This window comes from Pseudonaja textilis, chromosome 6 (assembly GCF_049901715.1).
Source record: "Pseudonaja textilis isolate UNSWEBS1 chromosome 6, rPseTex1.2, whole genome shotgun sequence".
Lineage (NCBI taxonomy): Eukaryota > Metazoa > Chordata > Lepidosauria > Squamata > Elapidae > Pseudonaja > Pseudonaja textilis.
In genome coordinates this window covers 61794761-61804505 of record NC_141995.1, presented here as the reverse complement: position 1 = coordinate 61804505, position 9745 = coordinate 61794761, and positions in this window count along the sequence as shown.

The following is a 9745-nucleotide window of genomic DNA, read 5'->3' as shown; positions in this document are numbered from 1 at the left end:
TTCTTGGGCCTTCTAAACATACTAGTTTATATTATATCTTAAAGTTACTAAGTTTGCAAAATTCTGGCTTACACATTACATAATACATACAACGGACTTTTAGATCCAGGTTATCTGGAAATTGTAAGAAAATATACCATGAGATATATTAAATTGCCTTCAATTCAAGTATGCTTGAATGCTTCCAAATTTTCACTGAGGTCTTCATCTATACGCCTTTTGAAAATGGTTTGGGATAGCAAACATATAATGATGCTATTTCTAAAATTTACTTCATCCAATTCTGTTCAGATCTGGATGTCTCCCATACAACGCTCTTTGTGGATTCTCTGATTATGCCATGAAAATAATTATTTATTCAGATTGCTGGCTTTATGGACTACTGAACAGGATATTCCTCATTTGCTGCATATATTGCTATCAAAAGCATCTTTCAATTGTCATCCGTAATTTCTACAATCAATATTCTCCCTTCTTCATCTGAAAAAAATGGTTTAGCTTTAATTGTATTCTTAATATATAGTACTATTTGCTTCATACTGGGAACAAACGCACCACAGAATGAGGTGAGATGGCTAAATTGGTTGCTCAGGCTTTATTCAATTTGCGTGCTACCAGCGAATGAACCACTCAGCCGTGAGGCAACAACTGTTGGCCTGCTTGACAGCTCCTTATATAGTCGGCTGTCAAACTACCAGATAATCAGGTTGCGGCTGGGTGCCCCCTACTGGAAACCGGACGAGAGGGGGAACTTCAGAACGTAGCACTCCTTCCCACCTTGACAGCGCATGCGTAGTCTTCATGGTAGGCCGTGCGGTGCCAGATCCTAGATGATCTGTGCAGCGATGGCTCATTGGACGCGGCGGGAACCTCTTCGACCGGAGCCTCCAACTGCTGCAGTTAGACCTCTGCTGGTGATTCCTCGACCCATGGCCACTCTGGTGAGTGTGGCTGCTGGCGTGTTGTTGGTACAGACGGTCTTGTGTCGGTTCCTGAGAACTCAACATTCTCCCTAGTTAATGCAGCTCCTGGCCTCAGGTTCCCTCACCCCCTTAATTTATTAATGTGGTGCCTCCAGGTCCAGCCATCCTCTAACTTCACAATGTACGAACATGGCCCGGTTGTGCTAGTTATGGACGCTGGTAGCCACAGGGGATTACCAGTGTAGTTCCTAGTGAATACCTGGTCCCCACATCAAATTCCCTGGTGTTGCTATGCGAGTCAAGGGGCTTGTCTGGTGTATAGGCAGGATGCAGCCTATCTAACACTGTTCTAAGTCTTTGGCCCATTAATAATTCTGCTGGGCTATGATTTGTGGATGGACATGGGGTAGAATGCTGAATTAGCAGATATTGGGCTACTCTAGTTGGCCATGGCCCTGGGCCCATCTTTGCTAGAGCCTCTTTCGCAGATCTTACCTCTCATTCTACCATACCATTACTAGAGGGATTGAAAGGAGCAATTAATGCATGTCATATGCCTAAACGAATGAGAAACAGCTCAAGACTTCTTGAGGTAAATTGTGGCCCATTATCTGATACAATTAGATCGGGAAGCCCAAGGGTGGCAAACACCTTTTGTAAAGCTAAGCTGTCTGCTTCAGATGTTGTAGAGGTCATTAAAACTACCTCAACCCACTTGGAGAAAGCGTCTACTAAGATGAGAAAGGTCTGGCCTTGGAAGGGCCCCACGCAATCAATGTGCTTGGTTGACCATTGACCTCTGGGGGCTTCCCCTCTCTTACTGGGGCTTTTGGGGGTAATGGCCTAGTGTCCTGACACTGCTGATACCCTGACACCCATTCAGATATTGCCTGATCCATCCCTGGCCATCACACATAACTTCGGCCTAAGGACTTCATACGAACGATGCCCAGGTGACTCTTGTGGAATTCCTCCAGTACGTGCTTTTGTAAGGACAATCTTACACAAGGCCACTCAGAAATGATGCCCACTGAATTAAATAGGGCTTACTTCCAAGAAATATGTGTGACAGTGTTCAGCATTCTTGGGCCTTCTAAACATACTAGTTTATATTATATCTTAAAGTTACTAAGTTTGCAAAATTCTGGCTTACACATTACATAATACATACAACTGAACTCATGGACTTTTAGATCCAGGTTATCTGGAAATTGTAAGAAAATATACCATGAGGGAATTACCACTCTACTCCCCCATAGTAAACAACCCTTGCTGCAAGACAGCTCTTGTTGCCCTATTTTGAAGGGACGACAATCAGCAGGCACAGACCCTTGTGGCCATCCCCTTTTCACTCAGTCCAGAATTTGCCTTAAGAGTCTGTCTTTAGTTGAATGGGCAGCAATGTCTGCAGTGGTCAGTAGGAAGTCCTGTTGATGGTCAATGAGGAAGATGGATTCCTCAGCCTCCTGGTCTTCTGCTGCAGCTGGAATCGGACACCTGCTGAGGGCATCAGCATGGCTGAGATGTTTGCCCAGCTGATATGTCAGTGCGTATGAATATGCTGCCAACCCCCCCTCCCCCACCTTGTCATTCAAAGGGAGAGTATTTGAGGAGTCTGTTTATCCGTAGCGAATAAGCCTAGCAAGGGCTTATGATCCGTGATAAATTCAAACTTATGTCCATAAACATACTCATGGAAACGTTTAATGCCAGTAATGGCAGCAAAGGCCTCACGATCTATTAGAGTAACCAATCCAGCAAGACATCATCCAGCTCTTTAAACTTACAATGGAGAGCAGCTGTTCGGAGACCTGCCATAAATTGATTAACACTTTTCCCCTCAGCTTGCTCATGCCGGTGAAATGCGTGCCTTCGGGCAATTTGTGAGGGAGTGGGAGCATAATGGTTCTTAAGCTTTGCCATTAACGCCTCCCGGGTGACAGAATTCAGGGGCTGAGGTGCTAACAGAGCTCTGGCTGTGTCAAACATTTGTTTGCCACAGAAATTTAGAAACAGCACCCTTCGCTGGCTGCCTGTCAAATCCACCAGATTGTTTGCCTCTAGGAAACAGTCAAAATGCTCAATATATGACTCCCAAGTCTCTGTGGATGTGTCAAATGGTGCAAATGAATTTAATGCTGCCATTCTGAACAGCTTCACAGAACCCTTGATCCTTAGGCAGGTGGCTGGTGGACTTTATCGAGCTCCCTCAGCGTGACTTTGCTCTTTTTGTATGCCTTCCTGGCTTGTTTGGCTCTCTCTGCCACAGTGATCAGCACTTTTGGTTGCCCCACAGGAGGACTTCAAGCTCGCCTAATGCCTTGAGGGCGGCAATCCCACCTTCATCCCAGTGCTTCGTACTGGGAACGAACACACCACAGAATGAGGAGAGGCGGCTAAATTGGTTGCTCAGGCTTTATTGAATTCGCGCGCTAACAGTGAATGAACCACTCAGTTGTGAGGCAACAGCTGTTGCCCTGCTTGACAGCTCCTTATATAGTCAGCTGTCAAATTACTGGCCAATCAGATTGCGGCTGGGTGCCCCCTGCTGGAAACTGGACCAGAGGGGGGAACTTCAGAATATAGTACTACCCCTCTCTTATTTTGTTGTGCCAGTGGTGTGTATAGATTACCAATTCTAGGACAGTTCAAGATATGTGCATGTTGCTTTTCAATATGCAGTTCTTGTAAACAAATTATATCCATCTTTAATTTTTCTAATTTATGAAATATTTGTTTCTTTTAATGGCCGAATTCAGTCCATTTATGTTTATGGAGATTAATTTCTTTTCATCTTCCATTGTTTATACTTTATATGTAGGGTTTATTGCTCTTGTTGTGCTTTGCTCTCTTGGTTCTTTGAATTCCACCCTGCCACCTACTGCTCCTCCTTCTCGTCCTCTTTCTTCTTTCTTTCCCCTTATCCATTTTTTTAGCCATCTCCGCTCGTATTTTAAGTTCCTCCTCTCTTGCTCTCTCGTCTTCTTTTCCTCTAAAGTATTCGTCATAAAATAGCTCTGCTTTCTCAACTGAGTCCAATCTATGTCTTTGGTCTTGCCATATGAACATCAGGCCATCTGTAATTCACTTCTTTCTTAATTAGGATCTTGGTCAATAATTGATATTCTCTTCTCAAATCTCTCACTTTCCTTGTACTTGTTTAAGAACTTTAATCTCCTTTCCCTTATACTTCAGAGGGTTGTCTCTTGCTTTCTGTAGTATCTCTGCTTTGAATGTTTTCTTAGTAAATCTCACGTGGACTTCTCTAAGTAGTTTATTCTTCATGGCATATCTAGTATATACTCGGTATACTTCATCCATTTCACCCATCATTTTTTCTTTAGATATTTCCATGGCTCCTGCCAGAACTTCTGTCATTATTTCCATGAGATTTTCTCCTTTTTCTTCCTCAACATTTTGAAATCTTAAATAAAAATCAGCTTTGTCCATCTCCCAGGCTATCATTTCTTTTCCCTTTTCTTGCTCGATTGCTATCAGTCTATTACCTATTTCTCCTACTTTCTTCTCAGTCTGTTCACCTCTTTCTTCTATCTCTTGCCTTCTTTCTTCATTTTTCATCATCATTTGTTGTATGTTTTCCATTTTGTCCTCCATCCTTCCCATCTTCTTTTCCATCTTTCCAATTTTATCATCTGTACGCTTCCCTTGATCTTGTATCGCTTGCAATATTAATTTTAATTCTTGCATTGAAACCTCCTTCTCCTTCTCTCTCTCCTGTGGCAACATAGCTTGTATGGATCATTGACTGGCTGGACTCAGGGATGAGGAGGTGGGGATCGATGAGCCAATAGTAGTTGTCTTCTTCATCTCAGATAAATTATAATCTATTCAGAGGAATCAAAAACAAAACCTTCAGGTTCTTCTCTACCCTAATCCAATTATATTAGAAGGGAATGGAGATTTTTAAAAAGGGGGGGGGGGAGGAAAAAATAAAAATAAAAAAGAGGTAAATAGGCTTTATATTTCCAGGAGATAAGCAAAAAATAAAAAAAATCCAAAAATCCAAAAATCTGGTGCCCAAAAAGAAAAAGGGGAAAAGAAAAGGAAAACAATTCAAAAATACATGTCCATCAACTTCTAGAAAAAAATAGGTAAAAAGCAGAAAACTATTGATGAAACTTATTGATGAAAAACTTATTGATGAAAAAAGAGAAAAAGAAAAAAAAAGAAAAAGACAATGTTCCAAAATCAAACCAAATGTTAAAAAGCAAGTAGGCCCAAAGCGCACACCAGCGGTAAAAAAAAAAAGGAAAGAAAAAACAGTTTAAAATTGCCAGCTATAGTTTAAATTTTAAGTCACAAGATATAATATCCAGCAAGCCAAAAAGCCAAAGTCAAAAACATCAGTAGAATATTGTCCAAGGTCACAATCTTTTCTCTCTTATTTAACTTTCCAGCTGTTTACAGAGTCTGTGAAAGCAGCACCTGTTTTCAGTGCTCACTCTCTATTTTCTTTTTCTTCTAAACAGCCTGTAGTCAAAACAATTTAGTTTTAGTCTTTGTTGAAGATTCCAGTTTCTTTAAAAAAAATATATGTGACCTCTATAGATGGCAGTATTGCTTAGCTTTCTCTTTTGGTTATACTGTATCCAGTAAGTTCTAACAAAGTTTCCTTTTAAAAAGTAAAAGGGGAAAGTAGTCCAATATTTCAATTTAGAAACAACAATTAAAGTTAATCTTCTATTAATTATTATTTCAAAGTCCAGTCCAGTTAACCAGAAAAAAAAATCTCTGAAAAATAAAAAATAAAATAATCCAAATAAAGTTTGACAGCTAGCAATATGTTCTATTTCGCCGCTGTTTTCCACTTTTCTGTCTTTTCTTCTAAACCCTTTTTCCCCTTAGGGGAAAAGTTAATTTTTAAGAAAAAAAATGAAAGTTCTCACCCCAAACCGACACACTTTCCTTTCCAATCTTCTTTCTTTCTGAGGCTGTCACAGCTTTCTAGCAGCTTTAATGGCTGCTTCCCTCCACTGCCGGGCTTCAGGAGCTTTCCTGGATCGACCAGGGACTTTGCAATGTCCCCGGGATTGACAGGATGTGCTCCCTTCATTCACCGTCTCTCCGGGACGGTTCGGATCCAATTGCACCGTCCAGCTGCAGGGGTTTCAGCGGCTTTTCCAGGAGCTCTGAAATCGCTGTTGTTCCACCGTGATGCCAGCCCCGCCCTCTCTCTCTTTGGCAATTTGGAGAACGCAGTCTGATTTGTTGCAGTCTCTAAGCAGAGTGGTCTTTTGAGAGTGTTCATTCTGGCAAGATGTTGAAGTTGTCTTTGGGAAGGACTGACATGAAGAGTTCACCATCTGCCACTTTCACCTCCAAGTGGTCCATAGGTACAACTTGCTATAAGGTAGGAGCTCCAAGTGATTTGAATTAAGTAGTAGGAGGAGAATTGAATGCTGGTTAACAGCATTTCTCGTTCTCATCACATAAAAGAAAGCAAAGGTTTTTCTCTGTTGAATTCCAAATAGCTAAATTCAGTTCTTTTTCCTGTTGCTTACTCCAACATACAATCTCTCTCCCATCTAAGAAACATATCACCAAAAAAATGAACAGCAGTTATTTGGCTTGTAGTCTGTGTTCAGGGCTGACTTCTAGCTATGGTCATAAATCTGGAAGGGCAAAAAAACGCAGGATGACAAGGTCAGCAGACTCACTGCACAATGTGGACAGGTGTGTGGCTCTATTGGGGTGTGGCTATACATGCAAATTTAAAATAGGGTAACTATAGTACTTGGCCAGAAATTCCAATGAAAATAGTGGGGTTTTCTTTTAATCACAGATTCATGCTGAACTTTCACAAAATATCTTGAGAAGGCTAAAATGGATCCTTTTTGTTGTAGTTAGAAATTCAAATAATAATTGCAAGGAAGTCAAAATAGAGGCTGGCAGTGGCCCACCTGAGAGAAAATATTCTTGCTGAATGTAACTTGGTATCTTATGTTTTTTATATAAGAACGTATCTTACATAAATGTAGTATCAGTTTATAGTTAGCGTACAAGTACGTAAAAATATGGAGTTTGATGTTAATGGAAAAAGAAGAAAAAAATTATGAAGTTTATATTGAAAAGTTAGAGTATATTTGATGTTAAGACAAAGGAAGTTGCTGTGAACAAAAGTAAGGGCAGCTTTTTCCTTAACAAAGGATGCAAATAGCATGCTGCTTTACTGAACATGAGATCACCAGGTGGGCAGAGTCTCTGGTTTGCTGCCCAGTTGCCACTGCTTATCTGGGCTCCCGGGTGAGCTCTTGGGCTCCTGGGCTGGGTTGCTGGTTCACTGCCACCCAGTGCCACCTCTCAGATGGGCTCCTGGGCTACCTGTCTGGGTTGCTGGTTCGCCTCCAGCTGCCACGAATCTCTGGATTCCTGGGCCACTGGGCTGGGTCAATGATTCACCTCCACTCAGCTGGGATTCTGGGTTGCCTGGTTGGGTCATTGGTTTATCCTTTGCTACTCAGACAAATACCCCACAGCAGCAATAATTATTGGAGGGGACTTAAATGCTAGGATGGGTACAAACGATCAATCATTATTTAATCAATTTAAGATCCGTTATGATGAGAATGTACCAGAAGAACTCCCGCATTCCAGACAATTTAAAAATCCTAAAGCAAATCGGGCAGGTTTGTGTGTAAGACAGATGACTGTACGTTTGGACCTTTGTATCCTTAATGGTTCAACAAAGGGTGACTACCCAGCAGAATATACTTAGCTGGAAGCAGGAATAAAATCCACAGTTGATTATTGGATAATATCATATGATCTCCAGAAGTTCTTGTAGAAGATAGAGGTAGACTCACAACTGGAAAGTGATCACAGTTCAGGAATCTTTTTATTTTAAAGAATAATAAATGGTTTGATAGAGATTGCGTGCAACTGAAAAGGACATATAACAAAGAGTATAGAAAAAGTAAAAATGCCCCTTCTGAGGAACACACTCACCACTTAAAGCAGTTGAAGGTACAATATAAGACCCTGCTAAAAGAAAAGAAAACTGCGGCTCTGAAGGAGTCTTGGCATAGATTAATTGCAGCTGTCGAGACAAAAAATGCATCCCTTTTCTGGTACTTCACTGGAGGATTGGGGAAATCCTCCCTTTCCCCCAATTAATCAGGTACCGATTCATGCCTAGGAAGAATATTTTAGAGAGCTATATACAGACCCTGACTACGTAACTAAAGAGAGCCAAATTAGTTTGGACCAAACTCCTTACTGGCCCCTGGTTACATCAGGAGAGATACCCCAGTTGATCAGAACCCTCAAGGCTAATAAGGCACCAGGTGCTGATAATGTCCTGCCAGAAATAATTAAAAAGAATGTCAGTTGGTGGACTCTACTTTTAGCAACTCTGTTTACATTTATGGATAAAATGAGCTGTACGCCGAGAGATTGGGGACTAACAATTATCATACCAATTTATAAAAAAGGTAATAGAACTGACCCGGGCAATTATAGACCTATTAGCCTTCTGAGTATTATTAGTAAATTGTATGCCAAACACTTAAACTATAAACTTCAGGATTGGCTAATTTCTGGGGAGATAATCAAAGATGAGCAAGCTGGTTTTAGAGAAGTAAGATCTACGGTGGATCATATCTTGGTACTTCACGAAAAATACACAAATAAAAAAAAAATCCTCTCTTTTCATGGCCTTCCTTGATTTTTAACTTCCCTTTTTAACTTCTACATTAACCCTCTGATCAACCTCTTACAGACCCCTGATTTACATCCTCCTAACGTAGCACAATGTAAAATTCCGATTCTCCTATATGCCAACAATGCTGTTATAATTTCACAAACTTCCATAGGACTGAAGAAAGCAACTACGGCAACACTTGAATACTGTAGACTACATGGTATAATTGGAAAGACTGAAATTGTGCAACAAGGAATAATGAATCAAGATCATAAAATCCAGGAAACAGGGGATAACTGGAAGCTTAGAGGACGAGATAGAACAAACTACACAACAAATAGAACAAGGAGAAAAAAAGGAGGAGATAATAAAGTTGGGTGAAATAAAGTTGGGGGAATATATATTAGGAGGTAGAAAAATGGAACTGAATAAATTGAAAGATATTTTTGGGAAAAAAACAGAGGATTTGGCAGACTCGTGGGTGGATTGGCAGCAAAAAATAGTAGAGATGAAAATAATGGTTGGGTTGAATATGAAAGATGTAGATAAGGATCCAAGGGAGGAGTATGGGAGGTGAGTTAAAAAGAGAAGAAGTGAAACTTCTAAGATGATGAGAGATGATGGATAGAAAGGATCTTTTTTAAAAACAAAATTGGCTGTACTAAGAGGATAGATTAAGAAATTAGGAATAAGGGGAATATTGTTATACATATTTTTGCATAACACATTTAAAGTGAATGGTAGAGGTTAAGATCAAATTTGAGAAAAGGTATTAGCAGGTATACTGAAGAATAATGTTATAATTATTAGAAGGATGTAGCAAATATTGAATAACTGAAGAATGAAACATATGTCCTGACACAATATAATAACAGCAGAACCACAAAAGGTTGATTAATCTAGTAATTTTCATCTGTATCAATATTATTTTTGTATCAAAATGAATGACACTCAGATGCCACACTGTCCATGCAATAATATTGATGTATATTTAAAAATAAAAAAAACTTTATGAACAAAAAAAAAACAGATGAAGCTTCAATCACATCCTCATAGCCACAATTTTTATTTTTCCCTGTACCATCTGAACACTCCTGTTAATTTATTTATTAAGAAAATATATATGTCCTTCCAACTCATTCAGGGTGACGCTAAGTGGCTT